Here is a 27858-nt window from a genome sequence, read left to right as displayed (position 1 = left end):
TCAATGGTTTTAAGGACTCTTGGACTCTCGCTCCTAAAATGTGACTCCCCACATATTTAATTCTTATAGTTCTACACATATCTTCTATTTGCTTAATCAATAGTATCCTAAATCTAGTATACATGTAAACTAATAGGGAAGCTTTAAAAAAAAAAAAGACATGGTAATCCATTTCTTGTAATGGTGGGTTGTATTTGGCATGACCCTCAAATTATAATCAACTAAAAATGGTGAAAGATTAAAAAATCTTAAAAGCAACTAACAGCTAACAACAATATTATAGATATTGTCAAGCCAATGCTGAAAGGGGGATACCCAAAAACAGGAGAACTCAAAATCTATTTTTGCCTTGAAGAGTCTTGCTAAACTGATCAAAATGGGGCCTCCTTTTTTGAAGGGCTATGTGGGCAGAAACAAAGATCTTCCCAAGGTGGAAAGTCTAATAAGAGATGTTCTTCCTTTAAGTTGGAATCTCAAAAGGCTACACTTTTAGGAAAAACTACAAGTAAACCATCCCTTCCACAGATTTGCATTGTCTGGCCATTTCAGAAAACCTCAAGACTATGAAAATGACTTAAGGTGGTCCTGGACTGGCAGGGGTCAGAACTGCCTGACAGAAGCAAATAAAAATCCTTTTCTGAAAAACAGCACTTTTATCTTAGGCACCAAATCATTCCTACAAATAATTTCCCAAAAGACAATGAGTGACATACAGTAAAAATAAACATACTACAAAATAAGACATGTTGAATGAGAACAGAAAGACAAACATATCTTAAAAAATTTCAGTTAACAGAACTATTTGACAGAGATAACAGAACAATCCTAATTGCTATACTTAACCTTCAGAATACTAGGAAAAATATTAAGTAAATGATTATTTACTATTTTTATATTAAATACTTTATGAAGAATTTAGGGCAGAATACTGTAAAAGCAGAAAACTTTACTAGAAATCTTAATATTCTTTTAACACAGTACACTCAAATAGTTATTCTATATTTTCCTAGGTTTGAAAGTATACATAGCTAGCTATTTATCAGCTGAAGTATAAATAGCTAGCTATTTATCAGCTGTCAATGACAAACCCAGAACACATCCATCTTGTAAATACTGACCTCAGATTTTTTTCTTAAAGATTTTATTTACTTATTCATGAGAGAGACACGCACAGAGAGAGGAGGCAGAGACAGGCAGAAGGAGAAGCAGGATTGCATTGGGCTCCTCCTTGCTGGGGGAGCCCAATGCAGGATTCAATCCCAGGATCCTAGGATCACGACCTGAGCCAAAGGCAGACACACTCAACCACTGAGCTACCCAAGTGTCCCTGATCTCAGATTTCAAATACATCTCTAACAGATTCCAGTTTATCATTACTTGTGCTGCTTTTTTTTTTTAAAGATTTTATTTTATTTATTCATGAGAGAGAGAGAGGCAGAGACACAGGCAGAGGGAGAAGCAGGCTCCATGCAAGGAGTCCGACACGGGACTTAATCCCCAGTCTCCAGGATCGCACCCTGGGCCAAAGGCAGGTGGCAAACCGCAAGCCACCCAGGGATCCCCAGCATCTGACTCTTGATTTCAGCCCTGGTCATGATCTCAGTGTTTTGAGATGGAGCCCTGCATTGGGCTCTGAACTCCACATGAAGTCTGCTTGAGATTCTCTCTTCCTCTTCCTCTGCCCCTCCCCCATTCACATATGTGTGCTCTCAATAAATAAAATCTTTAAAAAAAAGTGTGATGTTGGCAAACGCATAGATATATAGACAATGAATCTATGCATGCATTAAAACACAAGATTGCATGCACACGCACACACGAAAGTGAATTTTACTGCATGTAAATTATATTTTAATAAAAAAGGGAAAAAATGATGAACTACAGTAATTTAGTTGTTTTTTTTTTAAGATTTTGTTTATTCATGAAAGACACAGAGGAAGGGATAGAGACATAGGCAGAGAGAGAAGCAGGTTTCATGTAGGAAGCCCAATGTGGGACATGATCCCAGGATCATGCCCTGAGCCAAAGGCAGACAGATGCTCAACTGCTGAGCAACCCAGGAGTCCCAGTAATTTAGTTTTAAAAAGAGTAGCAAAGAGGGATGCCTAGGTGGCTCAGTCAGCTAAGCAACTGCCTTTAGCTCAGGCCATGGTCTCGAGGTCCTGGGATCAAGCCCTCCTCAGGAGGGAGTCTGCTTGTCCCTCTCTCTCTACTCCCTCCCCTAACTTGTGCTCTCTCTCAAATTCTTAAAAAAAAAAAAAAAAAAAGTAGAGTTAAGCAGCTGGATATAATAGAAGAACAAATTCGTAAACTAGAAGGTAAGTCAAAAGAAATTATTCAGAATGTAGCAAGAAGTGGAAATTAATTAATGTAATGTATTACATTACAATTAATGTAAGCCTTCCTTACACTGCAGCAGCGGTTGAAGAACAGCCACCATAGTTCTGTGATGATCCATGGCCACAGGCCTCAAGAAGTGCCACACAACCCAAAACATGAGCCAGCTGAGGCACAGCCACAACCATGAACACCTCACCTGCATACCAAATTCCTAAGGGACATGATCGGAGAGTTATGTGGCTTTGCCTCATACAAGGAGACTACCTTAGAGCTGTTCGAATCTCCAAGGACAAGTATGCCCTCAACATCATCAAGAAAAGTGGGGACATACATCCATGCCAAGAGAAAGCAAACAGGAACTGAGTGAAGTCCTGGCTGCCAAGAGGAAACCAGCTGCCAAAGACTGAGCCCTCTCCCCACTCTATATATAATAAAACCCTCACAGAAATAAACAAACATAGGAAAACAGCAAGAAAAAGAAGTTTTCTGTTAAGTGAAGTTCTAAAAGAAGAACAGAAAGAGTGGGACAGAGGCAGATAATGGCTAAGAATTTTCCAGAATGGATGAAAGACACTAAATCAAAAGAAATTCAATAAAGCCAAATAAAAGGAAATTCACACCTAGACAAATTATAATGAATGAGAAAACACAAAGAATATCTGAAAAGAAGCTACAGGAACTGACTGCTCAATAGCACAACAGTGAAAGTCAAAAGACAGTGGAAAGAAGAAAGTGTGCTAACAAGAAAAAATATTCCAACCTAAAATTCTATATACTGTAATAGATTTTTTTAAAGCCATAAATCTCTCCCATTTCTTTACACACACTCCACACTCCTTTAAATATGACATCGCCACCCTTCCCATTGAGAAATGGAGTCTTAATTCCTCCACTCTTTGGAATCTTGGCCACTGGTCTTGCTCTCCTTTGCTCTGACATCAGCAAATATGAGCTTGAAAAATGCTTGTGCATTGGAACTTGCCATTTCTACAGCAGAACAGCAGACATATGACTGCCCAGCCCCCAGCTGACCTGACAAGTGACTACAGATGAATAAAGCTGAGCTGATACGATGTAGACCAGAGACAAGACATCTCATTGAGCCCTGCCCAAACTGCTAACCTACAGATACATGGGGAACCAGTTGTTGTTTTTGAGTCACTGACTTTGGGATGGTCTGTTACCCAGAAAAAGATAATTGATACCTAGACATAACAAAAATATCTTTTAAGAACAGGGTAGAATAAAGACCTTTCCAGACAAACAAAACCTGACAGCTGGCCACCAGGAGACCCTCACTAAAGGAAAGTCTGAAGAATGTACTGTAGGCAGAGCGAAAGTGGTCCCAGATGGAAGATCAAAGATGCAAGAAGGCATGAGGAGCAAAGAAGGGGCTAAGTACATGGGTAAATCTATAAAAATAATGCTTTTGTAATACAGTAATAATAGAATGAAAAAAATTCACTACCAGCTGCTTTTGTAATACAATAACTAAAAAATTTCAATGTCAGCAACCACTCAGAGACATTCTGATTTAATTTACCTGAGATATCCAGGTACTGATAGTTTAAAATTACCCCAGGTTGCAACTACAGCTTGAATCACTAACTTAAATTAAAAAATGTAATGCCTGTATATTTAAAGTTGGTATTAATTCCGACTTTCTTTCCACTGCTATTTGGCTTGCCTTTTTTTGAATTATTGACTTCTGATTTTTCTTTTGAAATAAGATTTTAAAAACATACTCTCTCTGTTAATACAAAGGGGCTCACATTAGGAGATACTTAAGGTCTTAAAACAATTACTGTGTTAATTTTTTTATTTTATTTTAGTTATTTATTCATGAGAGACACACACAGAGAGGTAGAGACAGAGGCAGAGGGAGAAGCAGGCTCCTTGCAGGGAGCCCGATGTGGGACTCGATGTGGGACTCGATCCCAGGACTCCAAGACCACACCTGGGCCGAAGGCAGGTGCTAAACCGCTGAGCCACCTGGGGATCCCCTAATTATTTTCCATCAACAGGTATTACTATAAGATGTTCCCAGTTGCAAGCATTCAAGAAAGTCTTAGCTAAGGCTAAAGCTAAAAAGGTTTTCTAGTTAATGTTCTTCTACAGTCTCTTTAGCAAAATAGTAGCTAATATTAAGACCAGCCCCAGGCCATCTGCTACCAGTAACAGATCAGAATAGTATGCTATTCAAAACACTCTATGTTAACTGTTCATTTTCCTAAATTGTTCTGTTGACTAGATATGGTTGATGGTGCTTTGATCTAAATCAATACACCAATCTCAGAACTAAAATAACTCTCAAAGCAAACCCTTAAATGATGAAAGATTTCCAAAATAATGAATTATGGCCTAATAGCAAATTAAGAAGGGGTGGAATTAACATAAGGAATAAGAAAACGAAGCAACTAAGAGATATTATCAATGAGTAAAATATACAAGCCATACCTTATTGATTTTAAGATGCACCATTATTTCATCTATCACTGGAGGAAAAAACTCTGCCAATCATAACTATGTCATGGAATTTAAGATGGATCCTGATTTCAAGATGTTAAGGTGAAAAATAAAAAGTACACTTTACAGTCAATAAAATATGATAAATAACAAAGCATTATAACCAGGTGACCATGGGATTTTTGCCAGAAGCTGTCTACTGTATTAAAACTCTCAGCCGGCCAGCCCCGGTGGCGCAGCGGTTTAGCGCCGCCTGCAGCCAAGGGCGTGATCCTGGAGACCCCGGATCGAGTCCCACGTCAGGCTCTCTGCATGGAGCCTGCTTCTCCCTCTGCCTGTGTCTCTGCCTCTCATTCTCTCTCTGTGTCTTTATATATAAATAAATAAAATCTTTTAAAAAATATCAAAATACAGCTTCAAGGAAATAACTCTCTATGCAGTAGACAAAGGTATCAAAGAGAAAATGTTACCTCAATGGAGAAATAGCAATATTCAAATTCATCACCATCCCTAAAGTAGTATCACAAAAATGCACACATTCTCCCAAAAGATTAAACAAGTATGCTAAGTTTACTTGTGCACCATGCACATTTTCTGTCTCTCAAAAGCCTAACTAATTTAATGAAAGTCTGCAGTGTCGTGCATACACATTTGGCCCTGATTAATGAAAGTCCATACCAAAATACAAATTGACAAATTCAGTGAATTCCTATAATAAATGCAGGATTATGTAAAGAGATTATAGCAAAACATTTTTCTAATTTGCATGGATTGTAAACCATTAAAAAGAACTGTATGTACATTATACATTACATATTAAATTTGTTCTATAAAGGAACATATAATTACTGTTAGTTTTTGTGGGCCACCCACAATCTCTACAATCTCTGCAATCTCTGTGTCTTCTCCTAACAATCTTTTAAAATGTAAAAACCAGGGATCCCTGGGTGTCTCAGCGGTTTGGCACCTGCCTTTGGCCCAGGGCGTGATCCTGGAGTCCCGGGATCGGGTCCCACATCGGGGTCCCTTCATGGAGCCTGCTTCTCCTCTGCCTGTGTCTCTGCCTCTCTCTCTTTCTCTCTCTCTGTGTGTGTGTGTCTCTCATGAATAAATAAATAAAATCTTAATTAATTTAATTAATTAATATAAAATGTAAAAACCATTCTTCCCTCCAAAAACATAAAAAAAAAAAAAAAAACAGGCTGTGAGCTGATGAGCTGGGTTTGGCCCATGGGCTATAAATTGCCAATTTCTAGTCTAAGATATAAATGGGCATAAATGGGTGCTTCATAAAAGAGGGATGCTGAGGAAATGAGAACAGATCTATTCCAGATTTTAATTTAACAGGTTTCCAAAATGTTTTAACAAGAACTGCTAAGCCAAAAATATCAATTAAGCTTAGGGAAGAAAAATTTTACTCTTTTTATTCTCTTCATTTAAAAATATAATTTTGGGGATGCCTGGATGGCTCAGTGGTTGAGCATCTGCCTTTGGCTCATGGCATAATCCTGGGGTCCTTGGGATCGAATCCCTCATCAGGCTCCCTGCAAGGAGCCTGCTTCTCCCTCTGCCTATGCCTCTGCCTCTCTCTGCCCCTCCCCCTCTCTGTGTCTCTCGTGAATAAATAAAATCTTTTTTAAAAAATCTAATCTTTCACAAGTTTCTGTTTATTTATGCATAGGAACCTAAATGAGTGGCTGAAGAACTATTTCGTATTTTTACTTCTCGGAGAAACCAATTCTAATTCAGGAAAATAGACACTGAGATCTTATTGAGGTCAAATCATTTTTTCTAATGACTTCTATCATACTCTATACATAGGACCCAACCCTGCACAACCCTGGGCTTCAATAAAAATGCACAAAAAATAACTTTCAGAGGATTTTCCTATTCACTTTGCAAATAGCAAAGCCTATACATACAGGCTCTGATAAACATCAAAAAAGAGAAATGAGTCTCTAAAATCAGGAAAATGCCAAGGCTAACACAACAACTTTTGTATTAGGGCTGCCCAGTATGTATTTGCTTATAAAAGGAAGAATATATTCATTGGTGAGTTTTATATAAATGATGTTTTCAAGAGTTATTAAAAGAAATTTTAAAAATTGAATACCAATTCAGAAAAATCTGTCAAACTATACCCATAGCTGTTTCTATGTAGATGAAAATATTTCCCAATTTAAAAACTACCATTCACACAAATTTTAAGTAAATCTATTCTGATAAATTGAATCACAAAGGAAATCCCCAAAGGTAGACTCTAGAAACGTTTTTTTTTCTTTAAAATGTTATTTATTTATTCATGAGAGACACAGAGAGAGAGGCAGAGACATAGGCAGACAGAGAAGCAGGCCCTATGCAGGGAGCCGGATGCGGGACTGGATCCCGGGACTCCAGGATCACGCCCTGGGTGGAAGGCAGACGCTCAGCCACCCAGGTGTCCCTCTAGAAATGTTTTCTAACAAAGACCTTTGTTTGCAAAGTTAAGTTTACTTGTCCAGCAGTGCAAAATAAACACAGCTCATACACTGTAATCTGTAATAAGAATCTCAAATACAATGATGAAAATTGTAAAATACCAAACTAAGGGAATCACATGTCATACTCTAAGTATTCTGACTTCACACCAAAACATTCTTATAGCAAGAACTTAGATTTGTTCCCTGTTCTCTGTTAAAACAGAAAGAATGAATAAAACACAACTTTTAGGTTGGTTTTTTTGTTTGCTTTTGTTTTTTTAACCAATCAGATCTAAGTAGCAACGAGTTTGATCTCTCTTTAAAAAAACTGTTTACTTATATGAGTATGTTGATGATTCATGATTGATGAATCAGAGACAAAAAGGAAATGGACCAAAATTGATCTCATTAAAGTAGGTAAAAGCTTTCTGCAGAAGTCAGCCAATTAATGCCATATGCTACAGCTACAGACTTGTCTGAATACTGTCTGTGGAGAAGCAGAGTCTACATCATTTATATAAAACTCACCAATGAATTTATTTTTTCTTTTATAATCAAGTACAAACTGGGCAGCACTAATACAAAAGATGTTGCTTTAGCTTTGTAGGATTTCTTGCTCTATGAAGTTCAATTTCAGAGTAAATACTGTGAAGTGTGTTTTATAAGGACTAAATGTAAATCATTTGTAAGAAATCAATAATGTGTAATATTTTTACAAAACCAAAAGACAGCATAAGTATTCTACTTAAAAATTAAATAAATGCAAGAATAAAGAGCTAAAAGAGCTAAAAATGGGAAGTGCTAAAATAAATTACCATTTTCTATTATAAACCTGGTAGCACTCTGACTTCTACAACCATGTATTAAAACTATGTATGTATTACTCCAATAATCATATGCCTGCCAGGATGTATGGTGTCTATGCGAATATGTGAGCATTTTCTGAACTTGTATTCCTATTCTGCTGTGTTATGGTTCAGTACAAAAAAATTACCTAGTCTAGAGATAACAGTTTGGTTTTGTTTTCTTAAATTCTTCCCAAATACCATTTACATAGATTATCTTGAGTCCTCCAGTTAGAATAAGATTTAAGAAAAGACCTTTGAAACAATTTTTCATCTTACAAGGCATTTAAGTAATATTTAACTAGTTAAAAATAGGTAAATGTATTCTGGTCCTGAAAGTTCTATGTTAAGAGTTAGCTCTTAATAATCCCCATAAATGCTTTGGGATCCTGAATCAGAGGGTTCAAGGCTGCCCCAGTATTAGTTGAGTACTAATAACATACCATGATTTGAGAAATTAAATGCATGAACTATTTTAAAAACTCAAGAGATCTTTATGTAAAGGTATTAGCATAACACTTCCAAAATAGCTGAAGCTAATGCTGCACTATTTTTTAAAAACACAGACCTAAATGAAAGGCTACTAAAGATGCTAAATCAAAGAACTAAATTGAAAACATTGCTCTTAGTACAGATAAAAAAAAAAAATCCCAGTGAGGCTTTTCTAGGCCTATCTGAATAACGGAGATCTAAGAGTTGGGTAAAAGAAAAGCAACAGTTCAACACAGAAAAGTCCTTGAGAAACAAAGCCATATTAACAATAAATGCTGTGATGGTTTTGTTTTTTAAATCAAGCACCGATTTTTGAAACTTTAAGTCTTGTGAATATATGTCTAGATTTTTTTCTAACAAGTATGTACTTGTAATATGTACTTCATATTACTTGCAGAGATACACATGACAATCTTTCCTCAAAAATCACAACTAAGAACTAATTAAGAAAAATAACTATGAAATAGTATATAATGTTTTGTGACTTAAAGTGAGTTTATGAACTTGAACATAACTTCCTGAGATAGGAGAGTCTTCCTGGTTCAAATTTTCTGCATGTTTAGCTTCTAAAGCAATTCAGATAATGAAATTTTTCAGCCAGTTTACATCACCCAGTAGCAGTATTTGGGAGTCATCTATTAATAGGATTTTGAAAAATTAACTGCTTGTGAGCAATAAATTGTACAAAACGTCAAAAAATTTTAATTTGCCTTGGAACTTATATTCTGATGCTGTAGTAACAAAAGCCAACAAAATGGCACTTCTGGAAACAGTACTTCCAACAATATAAAAATACGTTAAATACAGGGCATTTCAGGGTAGAATTGTTCTTAACTGTGAAATATGGGAAATAACTTTTATACTCATGTATAGGAAAGTGGCTGAATAAACAATGGAAGATCTCTATGAATTGATTTAAAGTGATTTCCAAGATATAATGTTAAATGAAAAAATGCAAAGTGCAAAAAAAAATGCAAAGTGCAAAAGAGATCAACTATGCTAACTTTTGGGTAAGAATGAAGGAAAAACAAGAAAGTACACATGTATCTGCTCACTTGTACATAAACAAAGTATAAATTATAAACAGACTGGCTACCCTGAGAATGTGCAGCAATGAATGGAGGGATGGGAATGGGATAAAAGGCATAGCAGGAAGGCAATTCAGAATGTTTTTTTTTTAAGATTTTTTAAAAAATTTATTTGATAAAAAGGGAGAGAGAGAGAAGGGGGAAGGGCAGAGGGAGAGGGAGAAGTAGACTCCCCACTGAGCAGGGAGCCTGAGATGTGGGGCTCAATCCCAGAACCCTGAGATCATGACCTGATCTGCCAAAAGGCAGATGCTTAACCAACTGAGCCATCCAAGTGCCCCTAAAACCATGTTATTTTTACTGACTCAAAGTTTTTAAAGTAAGACTGAGGGGTGGCAAAAATGCAACTAAAAGAAAAAAAAAAAAAAAAAGAGTGCCTGGGTGGTTCAGTCTGTTAAGTGCCCCACCCTTGATTTCGGCTCAGGTTGTGATCTCAGGGTCATGAGATGGATGGAGCTCTGCATCAGGCTCTGTGCTGAGTGTGAAGCCTGTTTAAAATTCTCTCTCCCTCTCCTTCTGCCCCTGCTCCCTCTCTCCCAAAAGGGAAGGGAAGACGAAAGAGAGGAGAGAAAGGGAAGGGGAAGGAAAGAAAATTAACCTAACTATATTTCAAATGAGCATAATCATGAAGAACAGAGAAGTAAAGAGGAGGGAGATAACTTTAAAGGTTCAAAAAAAAAAAGGGGGGGGGGGGATCCCTGGGTGGCACAGCGGTTTGGCGCCTGCCTTTGGCCCAGGGCGCGATCCTGGAGGCCCGGGATCGAATCCCACATCGGGCTCCCGGTGCATGGAGCCTGCTTCTCCCTCTGCCTGTGTCTCTGCCTCTCTCTGTGTGTGTGACTATCATAAATAAATAAATTTAAAAAAATAAAATAAAATAAAGGTTCATGAAGGGGATCCCTGGGTGGTTCAGCGGTTTAGCGCCGGCCTTTGGCCCAGGGCACGATCCTGGAGTCCCGAGATCGAGTCCCACATCGGGCTCCCGGCATGGAGCCTGCTTCCCCCTCCTCCTGTGTCTCTGCCTCTCTCTCTCTCTCTCTCTCTCTCTCTCTCTCTCTATGTCTATCATAAATAAATAAATCTTAAAAAAAAAAAAAAGGTTCATGAAAACAGTATTCTGACTATATATACTCAGTCCAATGACAAAAAGAGCTGTAAACAAATACTGAATCCCAGGAGGTTTGTTTTCTCACAATGGCATAGCTTAGCATTCTAAAATTATTTTAAGTCTATTACAGATTCAGCAAATAAATAAATAACTTGATAACAGGAACCACGTTTTCCTAATATCCTATTATGTGACAGAAGGAAATTATAAACGTGGAAAAGGAGAAAGCTAGAATGAATCCTGTGGTATCAGAGGCATTGATATGAAAAAAAAATCACTTTTTAACATGTGTGTCTATATATACAGATATGATTAGATGCCTATGTGTATATACACACATATGGATATGTATATGTACATACGAATGTATTTATGTAAATACAAACACACACACAACACTTTTCTTGCTTTGCCTGCTGAAGCAATAACTTCAGAAGCAATGAGCACACCTAGCACCTGAATCTTGGCTTCTAAATATCATTCTCCACTAAAAGGAAAGAAAATTCCTTGGAGAAGTGAGTGATTGCAGGGCTAGAACTAGAAAAGTGTAAGAGAGCCTAGAAAACTTCTGGCTTCTGGGCCAATATATAAAGTGCTTTGAAACCATCACTCCCGACTCCAGGTAAAGATGGCGGAGCACGGTTACAGCTTTTCGCTGACTACATTCAGCCCATCTGGTAAACTTGTCCAGATTGAATACTTTGGCTGCTGTAGCTGGAGGAGCCCCTTCAGTGGGAATTAAAGCTGCAAATGGTGTGGTATTAGCAACTGAGAAGAAACAGAAACCTATTCTGTATGATGAGTGAAGTGTCCACAAAGTAGAACCAATTACCAAGCACATAGGCCTGGTGTATAGTGGCATGGGCCCAGATTACAGAGTGCTTGTGCACAGAGCTCAAAAACTTGCTCAGCAATACTATCTTGTTTACCAAGAACCCATTCCTACAGCTCAGCTGGTACAGAGAGTAGCTTCAGTGATGCAAGAATACATTCAATCAGGTGGTGTTCATCCATTTGGAGTTTCCCTACTAATTTGTGGTTGGAATGAGGGGCGACCTCACTTATTTCAGTCAGATCCATCTGGAGCTTACTTTGCCTGGAAAGCCACAGCAATGGGAAAGAACTACGTGAATGGGAAGACTTTCCTTGAGAAAAGATATAATGAACACCTGGAACTTGAAGATGCCATTCATACAGCCATATTAACCCTAAAGGAAAGCTTTGAAGGGCAAATGACAGAAGACAACATAGAGGTTGGAATCTGCAATGAAGCTGGATTCAGAAGGCTCACTCCGACTGAAGTTAAGGATTACTTGGCTGCCATAGCATAATAACCAAGTGACTGAAAAATCTGGAATTTCAGATAATCCCTCTACTTAAACATGTTTAAAGTATGTTTTGTTTTGCAGACTTTTTGCATACTTATTTCCACATGATTTTTTTTTACTTATTTTATTTTATTTTATTTTATTTTATTTTATTTTATTTTATTTTATTTATTTATGATAGTCACAGAGAGAGAGAGAGGCAGAGACATAGGCAGAGGGAGAAGCAGGCTCCATGCACCGGGAGCCCGACGTGGGATTCGATCTCGGGTCTCCAGGATCGCGCCCTGGGCCAAAGGCAGGCGCTAAACTGCTGCACCACCCAGGGATCCCTCTACATGATTTAATGGACTGATGTTTTTAAAATGATACTTATAAATCATAATAAACTGTTAAACCCCTCCCCCAAAAAACCAAAACAATAACAACAAAAAGAAACCATCACTCCCATCACTCCCATCCTCACAACAAGAAAAGATGAACTAACTATAAATTAACTCTTCTTAGATCCAGAAGAGAACTCAAGTCATAGGGCAAACTCTTGGCCAAAAATTGGAGAGACAGGCAAATACGGAGAATCACAGCTTACTGGATGCTAAAACCCAGGAGAAGAAAACCATCGCTGGAGCCAGCATCCAGAGGAACATAGGAATTGTAACTGACAATTGCTCCAGGCTAGGTGTGGTCAAGCTTGAGGTCAAAAACTCAGGGGAATGAATGATTTTAAAAGGAAACTAAGTAAACAATTTCATTTACAATAACATTAAAAAAACACATAAGGAAAAGAAGAAAAAAAAACACATAGGAATAAATTTAACCAAAGAGGAGAAAGACTTGTACATTGAAAACCATGAAACATTCTGGAAAGAAAGTAAAGACACAGATAAGTGGGAAGACATCCCATGTACATGGGTTGGAAGACAATATTGCCAATACCACCAAAAAGATTTACAATTAAATGCAATCCCTATTAAAATCTAAGTAATGCTTTTTGAAAAATCCATCCAAAAATTCATATAGAATCTCAAGGGACCCTGAATAGTCAAAACAATCTTTTTTTTTTATTTTTATTTATTTATTCATAGAGACAGAGAGAAACAGAGAGAGAGAGAGAGGCAGAGACACAGGCAGAGGGAGAAGCAGGCTCCATGCAGGGAGCCCGACGCGGGACTTGATCCCAGGTCTCCAGGATCACGCCTTGGACCAGAGGTGGCGCTAAACCGCTGAGCCACCGGGGCCGCCCCAAAACAATCTTGAACAAAGTTTGAGCTCTCTTACATTTATTGATTTCAAAACTAATTACAAAGCTACAATAGTTAAAACTGTGGTGCCAGCATAAAGACACACAGACCAATGGAACAGAGTAAAGAGCCCAGAAATAAACTTTAGCATATATGATCAAATGACTTTAAACAAAGATGGCAAGACCATTCAATGGGGAAAGGACAGAATTTCCAACAAATGGTATTAGAAAAACTGGATATCCTCATGCAAAAGAATAAAGCTGTACACTTACCCTATAGCAAGTACAAAATTTAACTCAAAATGGATCCAAGACCTAAATGTAAAGAGCTAAAACTGCAAACTCTTAGAATAGAGGACAGGCAAAGTTTATAACACTGAATTTGTCAATGATTTCTTGGCTATGACACCAAAAGCACACACAACAACAAAAACAGATAAACCGGATTACATCAAAATAAAGAACTTCTGTGCATCAAAGTATACAATCAACAGAGTGAAAAGGCAACCTGTGGGATGAGAGAAAATACTTGCAAATCATTTATGTGATAAGAGGTTAATATCCAGGACACATAACAAACTCCTACAACTCAATAACGAAAAACCCAACTAATAATGAGGAAAGTACCTGAATAAACAATTCTCCAAAAAAGGTATACAGATGGCCAATAAACACATGAAAATGCCTGACAAAACTAATCATTAGGGAAATGCAAATCTAAACCACAGTAAGATATCGCTTCACATCCATTAGAATGGTTATTTAAAAAAAAAAAAAAGAAAAGAAAACGGAAAATAACAAGTGTTGGAGAGGGTGTGGAGAAATTAGAACTCTGTGCACTGCTGGTGGTAATGTAAAATGGTGCCATTACTATGGAAAACAGTATGCCCATTCATCAAAAAAATAAAAATAAAATTACCTTATGATCTAGCAATTCCAATTCTGACTATATATCCAAAGGAACTGAAAGCAAGGTCTCAGATACTACTACACACATGTTCCTAGCAATATAATTCACAATAGCCAAAAGGCAGAAGCAACACAAAGTGTTTAATAGATGAATGGATAAACAATAGGTGTTGTAAAAATGTAATGATTACTCAGCCTTAAAAAATAAGGAAATTCTGATACATGCCAAACATGGATGAACCTTAAAGACATTAACACTAAGAGAAATAGGCCAGACACAAAAGGACAAATATTCTATGATTCTACTTATAAGAGGCACTACAGGAGTAAAATTCAGAGACATAAAGAACGGTGGTTGCCAGAGGCTGGAGGGAGGCAGAATGGGGAGTTAGGGAGTTTCAGTTAGGGATGATTAAAAGTTCTGAAGACAGACGGCAGTGATTGATAGCTTAATAACAATGTGAATGTATTTAGTCTATTCTGAATTGAACACTTAAAAATAGTTAAAACGCTAAATTCTATTTGTATGTATTTTACCACTATAAAAAAAATGGGGAAAAATGGATGGCATAGTTTTAGGTTGTTCTTGAACTTGTACGCTGCTGGTACGACAATAAAACAAATAGGGAGAAAATAAATAAAATAAAAAACAAACAAACAAATAAATAAAATAGGGGCACTTGGGTACTCAGTCGTTATCAGACTCTTGATTTCAGCTCAGGTCATGATCTTAGGTTTTGAGATTGAGCCCTGTGGCAGGCTCTGCGATGAGCATGGAGCCTGTTTAGTAATCTCTCTTTCTACCTCCTTCTGCCCCCACCCTCACTCACACTCACATACACACTCTCTCTCTAAACAAACAAAAAACAGGATAGATGTCAAGTTTGAAAACAAACTATACAAAACAAGATACTCCTTGTTTGCATTAGTGGCAGAGAAAATAATTTTCCAATTACTCACAGCCAGTAAAAAAAATTACTTTGTTTTTCCACTAAGGATTTATTGAGCATGTAAGAGGCACTGGTCTAGGAACTGGGAATGCAACATTGTGTTGCTGCAAGCAAGCACATATACTCAAGAGCCCAAGAAGTCAGGTGTTCTACAAAGAAACAAAATCAGATGGGGATCCCTGGGTGACTCAGTGGTTTAGCGCCTGTCTTAGTGCCTGCCTTCAGCCCAGGGTGTGATCCTGGAGTCCTCGGATGGAGTCCCACATTGGGCTCCCTGCATGGAGCCTGCTTCTCCCCTCTGCCTCTGCCTCTCTCGCTGTCTCTTGTGAATAAATAAATAAAATATATATATAAAAAAACAAAAAACAAAATCAGGTGACATACTGATAAACTTCAGGTATTACACAATGTAGTGACAAACTTCTGTCATTTCTTGGCTTTTTTGCTAAGATCAGGTGTGAAAAACTTCTAGTTAAATCCAGAATGTTCACTTTTTGTTTTTAAGATTTTATTTATTTATTCACGAGAGACAGAGAGACAGGTAGAGACATAAGCAGAGGGAGGAGAAGCAGGCTCCATGCAGGGAGCCCGATGTGGGATTCGATCTTGGGATTCCAGGATCATGCCCTGAGCTGGAGGTAGACACTCAACCACTGAGCCAACCAAGTGTCCCCAGAATGTTCACTCTTAGTAATCCTGACATTTTGCATACCTGAAGCTACAATTCTTCTTTAGAGTAACTACTTATTGTCCTTTTCCCAAATATTCTGGACCTCCAGAATGGCATTTAAGTCATTTCTGATCTACCTTCCTAGAGGTCATCCAGGCTTACTAAACATTATTTGTGGGGCACAAAGCCCTAAGTGTTTGATTTCACCCCAATATTAATAAAACAACCCTGTAATATTAATTGACAGGGTTGACAGTATAGAAAGCAATTACACAATAATTCTGGACAACAGAGGTAAACATCTCTATTTACTTTTGCTGAAATTTGACTTCAGAATTAAGCAGTTCTGAGGAAGGAGAAAAGGACAAAAGCAGAATAATCTTTACTCTGGATCACAGCAACCTGAGATGGCAACTCTCTTGGAAAATGGTAAGATTTGTGAAATTCAAATTTAAATGCAATTTAAGTTCTCCAAGAAAAAATAATACTAATAATAAATCAAGTTTTCCGTCACCAAACTATTTTGAATCTCCTCCCTTCCTTTCTTCCTTTGTATTTATATTCATCTTCTTCCTCCTCAGCATCTCCAATCTATCACTTTCTATTGGCTTCTTTTAAACTAAAATAGATTTCCTTAATCTTGAAAAATCTTTAACTGGAACATCCTCCCTTCCAGATAGTCTCACCTCTTACCACTATCAAACTCCTGAAATAGACTAAAATAGTTTCAAGTAGTTCAAATTTAGGTTCTATAGAAACTATTCTATCTCAATTTTACCAAAACCGTGCTCTTTTCTCAGTCATTACCCTTAACTATTATTCTATGTACCCTAGTGATTACTACTAACTCCTTTCAAATTTCCCTTTCCTTGGCTCCCACAACTAAAATTTCCCTCCTTGGCTTCCACAATTAAACTCTTCTAAATCTTCTTTTAACTGTCAACCACTCTTTCTGTTCCCTATAATTCCCTCCACAAGCCTCTTTCCAACCCTCAATTGTGAGCATTCTCCAGGCTCAGTCCTTGCAATCATACTCTTCTACTTACACATTCTTTAAGTGGCCTCAACCACTTTCATACCTCCAACCATAGTCTTTTAAGTTGAATAACTAAAATTTAGGTTCAGTTCAAGATTTAGTTCCAAATTTACAACCTCTTACTGGAAATTGCTTGAAATACCTGGCTGTCATTTCAAATTAAACACAAGCTAAGAATTATATATTCTTAGAGGTAGCCTAGCAGTTAAACTTTGACTTCTTGTCACCTGGTTAAACTCCACTCTTCCTTCAGCTCCATCATCATTTTCTCAGGAAAACATTTCCTGACTCTCTGAATAGCCAAATATTCATATATTTTCTTTCACAGCACTTATCATAGCTATAATTTTCCATTTATTTTGTGACTTGTGTGTATGTGATTCTTTAATGGCTACCTCTTTTCCACTAGATGGTAAGTTCCATAAGAGTAGGGATCATGTCTTTTCAGAGTGGGAGGTGAGGGGTATGATAATCACCATATTCCTATCATCTGTCATTAAGCTTGGGACATGGAGTAAATATATATCCAAGTTTGTCAAATGAACAAAAGCAATCTAAATTTTTCCTGAGTAATGAACCTCCCATCAACCCCATTCCCATCTCCTACTATTCCACTATAGTCAAGGTCTTTACTTCATCGTTTAATTACAAAAGCAGCTCACTCAATGTGCTCCTTCAGATTTTCTTTACTTCAATCCACAATGCACACAAGAATAATTTCCTTAACTATTTTACCATGCGATGCCAATAATCTTCACTGACTTCCTATCTCTCTCAAAAACAATTCTAAACTAAGCAGACATTTCACTGAAGAGCTCAATTTGCCATAAACACTAATGTCAGCTACTCAAGGCAGCCCTTCCCACTGGTCATAGCTTTGAAAAACACTGATTCTTCTCTTGACTCTCCTTATTCTAAGTTCCTTGTAAACCACCACCAGTAATACTACCTTCAAATGTTACGATGAATTGCATCACAAATGCCTAACATTAATGAACCAAGTTTTGCTGGCAATAGATTTACAAACCATTTCCTAGGATGTGTTTCTTAGAAGATATGATTAACATCATTATTTATAACATTCTTATTGGTCATAGTTCCAGAAAAGTTTCATTTTTTAAATTTGTCCTTAAATTCTAATGATGATAGACTCAAAAATTCTAAGAAAAGTCATGGCAAATTAAATTATACCATCTAAAACAACAGATGAGGGATCCCTGGGTGGCGCAGCGGTTTGGCGCCTGCCTTTGGCCCAGGGCGTGATCCTGGAGACCCAGGATCGAATCCCACATCAGGCTTCCGGTGCATGGAGCCTGCTTCTCCCTCCGCCTGTGTCTCTGCCTCTCTCTCTCTCTCTGTGACTATCATAAATAAATAAAAATTAAAAAAAATAAATAAATAAAACAACAGATGAAAACTAGTTCAGTATCAAAAAATCTAATAATATACCATTAAGAAACTGCATGTTTCCTTTTCAAAAAGTTATTTCTATACAAAATAAAATATACAAAACATGTGTCTAAAGATAAAAAGAAGGTAGACCATAATGTGTCACTATGCTATGATACTAAAATCTTTATGAAATATAGTGTGTAACACAATACAGTGGCTTAGTTTCTCATTTTTTAATCCAATAATTTAAACTGTGTATTCTAATGGTAAGCATAATGTTTTCCCCAGGTGGATCTTTCATAATATATACAGTTAAGATTTATAGAGAAAAAAAAAATCACCAAAATTTTTAAAGATTCTTTATTTTTAAAACTTACCCTACCTTCTAAGTGGTTTAATTCCATGCCAGCATAATTTTATTCATGTTTCAATGCAAAGAACCTCCTGAACTAAAAAGCTGCTTCCTATTACAGTTCTCTAGATTAAGATAAAAACAAACAAGAGGACATTAGACAGGCGGGTGCCACACCACTAGAAAACCACAAATATGACACAAAAATTTTGCAGGGAGAGGAATACTATCAAATAGTTTTGCTAAATTTACTGCTTTTAGAGAATGAAATGGACCTCAGTTCATGATTAAACACTACTAAAAACAAAACAAAAAACACTGTAACAGTCACACTCCTCTAACTTTATAAAATAAACCTATCCTCACATCATACCTAAATTCAAAAAAGACAATGGGAATTTTACCACAATTTTTTTTAAGATTTTATGTATTTATTCATGAGAGACACAGAGAAAGGCAGAGACATAGGCAAAGGGAGCAGCAGGCTCCCTATGGGGAGCCTGATGTGGGACTTGATCCCAGGACCCTGGGATCACCACCTGAGCCAAAGGCAGACACTCAACCACTGACCCACCCAGGTACCACTACCACAAATTTTTAAAAAGAATTCCAATTTGGCTTTTCAAAAAGAAGTAAACAAGGAATCCAACTGTTCTGTGTTTTAACACCAGTGTTACATTAAACCCAGAGATAATAGGTAATTTACCCAAAATTGAAACGAAGGAAAAAGGATTTAAGAATGATACCGCAGCATAAACGTTTTTAAAATGGTACTTAATGTAATTACCTTGGATAAAAGCTTAAAGCAAATACAGGCAAGAAGTCTAGGCCCTCAAGTTAAACCAAATAGTAAAGGCACCTCATAGCAAAAGGTCTCTATCACTAAGTTCTTACCATTAACCTTAGGTAAGGTTTTTAAAGCACAGGGGTGCCTGGGTGGCTCAGTCCATTAAGCAGCTCCCTTCAGCTCAGGTCATGATCCTGGAGTCCCAGGAAGGAACCTTGGCTTCCTGCTCAGCCGGGAGTCTACTTCTCCCTCTCTCTCTGCCTCCCCACCACCCCACTTGTGTTTTTTCTCTTACTCGATCACTCTCTCTCTCTTTCTCTCTCAAATAAATAAATAAAATCTTTAAAAAATAAATACATAAATTTGTTTGCCTCAACAAGTAGTATCGTTTCACAAGTATTCTAGTTTATAACCTAACCACATAATAAAGGAAAAATAGGGATCCCTGGGTGGCGCAGCGGTTTAGCGCCTGCCTTTGGCCCAGGGCGCGATCCTGAAGACCCGGGATCGAATCCCACGTCGGGCTCCCGGTGCATGGAGCCTGCTTCTCCCTCTGCCTGTGTCTCTGCCTCTCTCTCTCTCTCTCTGTGTGACTATCATAAATAAATAAAAATTTATTAAAAAAATAAAAATAAAAATAAAGGAAAAATAAACAAGGACCCTATATTTTAAATGTCCTTCTGGGGGCAGCCCCGGTGGCGCAGCGGTTTAGCGCCGCCTGCAGCCCAGGGTGTGATCCTGGAGACCCTGGATCGAGTCCCACGTCGGGCTCTCTGCATGGAGCCTGCTTCTCCCTCTGCCTGTGTCTCTGCCTCTCATTCTCTCTCTGTGTCTTTATGAATAAATAAATAAAATCTTTTAAAAAAAAATAAATAAATGTCCTTCTGGCAAAAAGGATTCATTACCAACAGCATTTTAACATATATCCAATTCTATTAAATTGACTCTTAGAAATCTCCTGGTTGGGTGGGGCACCTGGTGGTTCAGCTGGTTGGGTATCTGAGTTTGACTTGGTTGTAATCCTGAGATCCTGGGATTGAGCCCTGAATTGGGCTCCATGCTCAGCAGAGAACCTGCTACTCCTTCTCCCTCTGCAGCTCTCCCTGCTTGTGTTCATGCTCTCTCTCTCTCTCTCTCTCTCTCAGATAAATAAAGTCTTTAGGGGGAAAAAAAACCCTCCAGCTAACAGCCAACTTCTGAACCCAAAAAATACAGGCGCTGTACAGCAAGAGTAAACCTATGTCTAGACTTTAGCATGTCAATGGAATTAATTTATCATCACAAAAGACTGGTCTCACTCATCCAATGGAGAAACAAAATAATGGAATTTTTTTTTTTAAGATTTATTTATTCATGAGAGACAGACACAGAGAGAGAGAGAGGCAGAGACATAGGCAGAGGCTCCTTGCAGGGAGTCTGATGCAGGACACGATCCTGGATCCTGGGATCATGGCCTGAGATGAAGGCAGGTGTTCAACCGCTGAGCCACCCAGGTGTCCCTGGAATTTTTTTAAGTAAACTAAACACAGACATTTCAAAAAGTTAACAACATACTATACAAATTATTATTATTATGACTAAATTATTAAACAATTATTTTGGGTGATGGAGGATATGGGCTCAGGGTAACAATTATTCTCCATTTTTGCTATTCTACTTGCTATGTTCTAATTAACTTAAAGAATAAAACTATCACCATCTCAATGCAATCTATAAATCACCATCATATCGCATTGCTAAACTCTCAGTATAATAGCAAAAGTTCTAACATACATCAATTTGGCTTGCCATGCCTAGCTGCAGGGTCTGCCATTCAGGAGAAAGCTTAATTTCTCAGGTTTGGTATATCCTTTTTTTTTTTTTTTTTTTTTTTGAAGGTTTGGTATATCTTAAAGCATCTGGAATTCCTTTTAGATTACATGAACTGATACTTAACAATAATGGAAAGGACACATCCAGAAACAGACAACCATAAAAAAAAAAAATCTTTAGAAACTGAGGAAAAAAGGGAGTGTCTGGGTGGCTTGGTTGGTTGACAGACCTGCTCTTGGTTTTGGCTCAGGTCATGATCTCATGGGTCCTGGGATCAAGCCCAAAGTTGGGCTCTGCACTCAGCGGGGAGTCAGCTTGGATTCTCTCCCTTTGTCCTTTCCCTCCCCTCCCGCCCCCTCCCCTCCCCTTGTATCCTCTCTCTCTCTCTCTCTCTCTCAAATCAATCAATCAATCAATCTTTAAAAAAAAAAAGTCTGGGGCGGCCCCGCGGTGTCACTCAGCACAATATCCTCCAGTTCCATCCACATCAACGTAAATGGTAGGTATTCATCCTTTCTGATAGCTGAGAAATATTCCAGTGCGTTTGTGTGTATACATACATATACACCCCATCTTCTTTATCCATTCATCTGTTGAAAGTTATTTCTTATTGTGACAAATCAAAGGCTGGCACATGAACTTGACCTGACTTGCCCAAACTGCAAGAGAGCTTGCTAGCTGTCTGCTAGAATTGTGTGCTCCTCTTTTCATAGTGCCAAACTATCACTGGGAATGCTCAGCTAGCCAGGTGCTGCATGTGAAAAATTCTCACCAATGAATGTGAATAAGAAAGAGTACATACATCACCTCAGGGCCAGGGCTTTCAAGAAAAGGTGGTTGAAAGGGTATATTTTATGGTACATGAGTTATATGGAAGGAAGAAGAGGAGGGAGGGAAATAAAGATTTAAAAAAAAAAAAAAGGCAGCAGACAGGCAGGGATTCTGACTTTCTTTTTTTTTTTTTTTTTTTATTTATTTATGATAGTCACAGAGAGAGAGAGAGAGAGAGGCAGAGACACAGGCAGAGGGAGAAGCAGGCTCCATGCACCGGGAGCCTGATGTGGGATTCGATCCCAGGTCTCCAGGATCGCGCCCTGGGCCAAAGGCAGGCGCCAAACTGCTGCGCCACCCAGGGATCCCGGATTCTGACTTTCCAGCATGAAAACAGAAGACTCCAATACCACCAGGAAGCAAAAGCATAAGATGGAAGGAAGCAAGGTCTCTGGATCACCAGATGGCTGATCATTTCCCCACAACTTCTCTTGTGTTAAGCTATTGATATTTTGGGATTTACTATGGGGAGTTAGTTTTGCCCTAAATAATACATTAACTGAAAGAAAATCTTTTTTTTAAAGATTTTATTTATTTATTCATGAGAGACACACAGAGAGGCAGAGACATAGGCAGAGGGAGAAGCAAGCGCCATGCAGAGAGCCCGATTGTGGGACTCAATCCCAGGACTCCAGGATCATGCCCTGAGCCGAAGGCAGACACTCAACCGCTGAGCCACCCAGGCATCCCTGAAAGAAAATCTTTTACCTTCTAAGTTAGTAAAAGGCTTGGCTTAAGCCAGAGAAACTGACTCTCTGACATATAATGAAATTATACCTGTGGCACTCTTGTGCTAAAGTAGTTTTGTCAACGTAGGGGAAAAAAGGTCTCTTTATCTTAATTTTTTTTAAGTGTCAAATAGGTAACATCTAATTGGCTCAAAATTTTTAATAGAAAATATAAAGAATATAGTGTTAAGTTTTCTACCCATTTTTATCCTCCATTAGCCTAGTTTCTTCTATATCCTTCCAGAGCATTCTAATGCAAGCAAATAATTTTTTTTTTAAGATTTTATTTATTTATTCATGAGAGACACAGAAAGAGAGGCAGAGACACAGGCAGAGGGAGAAGCAGACTCCATGGAGGGAGCCCCACGTGGGACTCAGATCCCCAGTCTCCAGGATCACACCCCGGGCTGCAGGCGGCGCCAAAATGCTACACCATCGGGGCTGCCCGCAAGCAAATAATTTAATAATAGATCTTGGAGATCTTTTCATACCTGATGTAAAAACCTTCTTGTCCATAGCAATACAATAGCTCATTGTATAGATGCATATATTTAATCACTCCTTTACTGAAGGATGTTGGGTTATTCCCAATTATTTGCTATTACCGGAAAAAAAAAAAAAAAGCCTCAATACTTCCTACACATTGATCATATTGTTACATATAGTTTCAGACGTAGGGCTGTTGGGTCGAAAGATATATACATATATTTACAATATTTATTTATTTATCTATCTATCTACTTATTTATTTATTTATTTATTTACTTATTTATTTATGATAGACATAGAGAGAGAGGCAGAGACACAGGAGGAGGGAGAAGCAGGCTCCATGCCAGGAGCCCGACGTGGGACTCGATCCCGGGACTCCAGGATAACGCCCTGGGCCAAAGGCAGGCGCCAAACCACTGAGCCACCCAGGAATCCCCTATTTACAATTTTAATAAATAATTCAGGATCTCTTTTTCTAACAAATTTTCCCCATTTAATCCCACTTGATAGGTCAGAAATTAAAATTCAAGCGATGGTGAACTCTACTACGATTAATACAGGAATTGCCCCCGTAGTAATTAATTGGACAAAATACATGAAATAATTTTCAGTAACTGGACAACAGGCAGTATAGGCTTATGATATCTAAGAGAAGGGAAACAAACAAGGTGAACCTATGATTACCCCAACTTATCGCCTAGAGGTGGTTTCTAGGCTGCAGCACAGGAGGAAGGAGCCCAAACAATCTAGTGTTCTCACTGAGTTCAATGGACTCAAGATGGCTAAAACTTGCAAGATAGAGTACTAGAAAAAAGAGCGGCACAAAGAGCCTGAGATATCTGCAGAAGGATCCCCTTGAAATAAAACACAAAAGCAAACAGACCAAATAATTTCTGATGCTTACACAAGGAAGGGAGTAGTCATTCCCACCAGCCTGAAAGGAGAGACCTCATATAACTCAGGACATTGCATAGAATCCCAGAAGAGTCACATTTTAGTAGCAGAATTAAATCAGGCACAGGGGATCCCTGGGTGGCTCAGCAGTTTAGTGCCTGCCCTTGGCCCAGGGTGTGATCCTGGAGTCCTGGGATCGAGTCCCACATCGGGCTCCCTGTGTGGAGCCTGCTTCTCCCTCTGCCTGTGTCTCTGCTTCTCTCTCTCTGTCTCTCATGAATAAATAAATAAAATCTTAAAAAAAAAATTAGGCACATACCACAGGCTGCTCTGGACTTACCCTAATAAAACTTAACAGCAAGCCTCAAAAGGCTCAAAATGATCTGCATATAACCTCTATGCTGGACAAAATCCAACGTTATTTAAAGGAATCCAACAAAATTAAGCACTCAAAGATGTAAAATGCATAGTAGCAAATATCCAATAAAAAATTGCTATACATGTAGGGGTGCTTAGGTGGCTCAGTTGAGCCTGGGCTCTTGGTTTTGGCTGGGGTTATGATCTCGGATCGTGAGCTCAAGGCTCATTGGTGGCTCTGCACTCAGCAAGGAGTCTGTTTCTCTCCCTGTCCCTGGTCCTGCAAGTAGGCACTTTATCTCTAAGATAAATAAATCCTTAAAAAATATATTACCACATACGCAAAGAAATAGTAATATGACCACAAAAAGAAAAATTAATCAGAAGAAAAAGACCAAGAAATGACAACTAATGGATTGAGCAGATGAGGACCTTAAAACAGCCACTATAAGTACACGCAAGACTATAAAGGAAGAAGAGGGGGGGAAAAAAGTATAAAGGAAGCAGCACCTAGCTAGCTCAGTTGGTACAGTGTATAACTCCTGATCTCAGGGTTTTGAGTTCAAGACCCATGTGAGGTGAAGAAATTACTTAAAACTAACTCTCTAAAATATCAAAAATAAAAAATATACTAGATGCCTTTAAGAGCAAACTGAAAACCACTGAAGTCAATGAACCTAAAGACACAGCAATAATAATTATCCAAAATGAAACAGAGTGGGGAAAGAAAACAATGGTTGGTAGGGAAGAGAGGGTAAAGAACGTCTCAATTCTACCTCTCCCTCTGCCCTTCCCCACTGCTTGTGCCTTCTCACTCGCTCTCTCTCAAATTTTAAAAAAAAAAATCTAAAAAAACTTTAACAAAAACCAAAATGAAAGTATATATGTAAATGTAAAAGTTATCGGAAAAGCAAAAAAAAAAAAAAAGTTATCAGAAAAGCAATGTGATAACACACAAAGACACAAGCTTTACATTTAAAAAGATCTGGGTTGGAGTCTAAGCTTTTCTTCTCAATACTTATGAGACTTGGGCAAATCACAATCTATCTGATTCATTTTTTTTTTATCTGTAAAATAAGGCTGATATCTATTCTATCTACCATGTACTTTATCAAGAGTGAAATGACATTTAAAAAGGATTCTATAAATCACATATGGATAGCAACTTATTTGATTCAGATTAATTAAATATTTAGGGAGAAGACTGTTAGGCCAATACTTAGTTTTTAAAAAGCAAGTATATTTGGGTAAGGTCCTTTCTGATATTTGTGGTTCTGATAAATGTGGTTCCACATTTCCTCTACTGCAAGAGTTAAGAAAAGTTTCTGGGGACACGTTATTTTATATGAAACAAATCTCTCAGGTCACCTTTTTATGCCAAATAACCTTGCTTATTAATTAACCCATACAGTAAGTGTTCAGTAAATATTTTACAAATGATAAGTAAAAGTATAAGAAAACTAGACTAGTTCTCTTTTTTTTTTTTTTTTTTTTTTTGGTCCTGGGGGCAGATAAACCAAGTAAAAAGCTCAGGGAAAAAAAATTTCAGGAAGACTTCCAAGGTGAAGCTCTCCACTAAAATGACTAACTCATCCTATCTCCCCACTCTTAGCTATAGATTTCAAGATGATACAAAAAAGTAAACAATGGAATGGCTGCAAACACATATATTATTTACTTAAATTTGAACCATTGGGGTGACCCAGTGGCTCAGTTGGTTAAGTGTCTGCCTTCGGCTCAAGTCACTATCTGGGGGTCCTAGGATCGAGTCCTGTGTCTGGCTCCCTACTCAGCGGAGAGTCAGCTTCTCCCTCTCTCTCTGCCTCCTCCCCTTGTGCATGCTCTGTCTCAAAGTCTCTTTCTCTCAAATAAACAAATAAAACCTTAAAAAAAAATCTGAACTATTAGGTTAAACCACATGCAACTGTTGCTTTTAAAAGTCAAAGATGATCAAATATTGGTAATTCTTATGTTTCAATCTAATAAAAACAACGTAGCCAGAAAACAATGCTGAAAGAAGAACTGGAAGGAGAGAAGGGCACTGGGCTATGCAAAGGGAAAGATACTGAACAATATGCTGGTGCAGAAAATTCACAAATCACTGAATATAAAATCTTTACCAACAAATATTATTTACATAAAAACTCTCAACTCACAAGCTGTAAGGAGGTGTTCTCTGGAAGCCTACACTACTACACCATGCCAGGGAAGGCAGGGGCCACAGGACAGCAGGATGCTGTATGAGTTAGCAGGAGGTAGAGGTGGAGGAAGCAGAGATCATCCCACTAAAGAATGTAAATTTGTCTATAAGTGGAAGGGAACCACATCAATGTCGTCTGATTGTTTGCACTGCTCTCATTTCTCCTATTTTAGATATACTTTCAAGTTGGAAATCAATATACAATAGTATAAATTCTTGAAACTTCTTATAATGATAAAACAACAACCAGACACACCAAAAACCTCTATCTATGCACATGGCAAACAGTGAGGTCCTAATAAATCAAATCAGTTTTAATAATGAGACCGTGGAATTTTAACTATTCCACAACTAACTCTGCTACCTATTTACCTCAGAAAGAAGGCTTGCATACTGAAAATAACTGAAAATATTTTATACTATCCTTAATGTATGACTAATTTATGTATTTATACTTTAATATAGATTGTTTACAGGACAGAATGTTTCAACCTTAGCAATATCAAAGTCCTAACATTACTTTTCCTCTGAAAAGTTACCAATCTTCAGGAAAATTTCAGTGATTTTTTTAATATTTATCTGGTTTTATAAAGGGCAAATAGAATCAATGCCTTCTTTTTCTCAGCTAATAAAAAACTATGTTCTTAGTCATTCCGCTCTACAGAGGGAGGGTCTGCATTAAGTAATGCTGTCTTCAGAATACAAGAACTAATTCTTTTCCTCTTCTATTTAAGAACGGGACTTTCCTTTGTCTGACAGGCAGTATATTCCAAATTTAGGCATCATTTAGGCCAAGAGAACTAAGGAACATTTGGCAGAACTGAATTCCTGTGCCCAGAGAACTCACTCCTCTGCACTCCATAATCTCAAAGTACACACTTTTTAAATACTCAGTAAAGACTATAAATGTTCTTGGGGCACACACTGGCTGGCTCAGTCAGAAAAGTGTTCGACTATTGATCTCAGGGTCGTGAGTTCAAGCCCCACACTGGTAAAGATTACTTAAAAAAATAATAAAATCCCGAAAGAAAACTTAAAAAAAAAAAAAAAAGACTTTAAATGTTCTTGATCTTACTCTTCAAGTA

At 37.8% G+C, this 27858-nt stretch overlaps 1 protein-coding gene and 1 pseudogene across 1 annotated transcript in view; one reads left to right on the top strand and one right to left on the bottom strand.

Moving 5' to 3' along the window:
• Positions 1-27858, bottom strand: part of GLG1 (golgi glycoprotein 1) — a 149003-nt gene that overhangs the window by 110340 nt on the left and 10805 nt on the right. The window lies entirely within an intron of this gene.
• On the top strand, positions 11426-12192 carry LOC112915665 (proteasome subunit alpha type-2 pseudogene; annotated as a pseudogene).

This window comes from Vulpes vulpes, chromosome 12 (assembly GCF_048418805.1).
Source record: "Vulpes vulpes isolate BD-2025 chromosome 12, VulVul3, whole genome shotgun sequence".
Classification (NCBI taxonomy): Eukaryota; Metazoa; Chordata; class Mammalia; order Carnivora; family Canidae; genus Vulpes; species Vulpes vulpes.
This window is presented reverse-complemented; position numbering and strand designations above follow the sequence as displayed.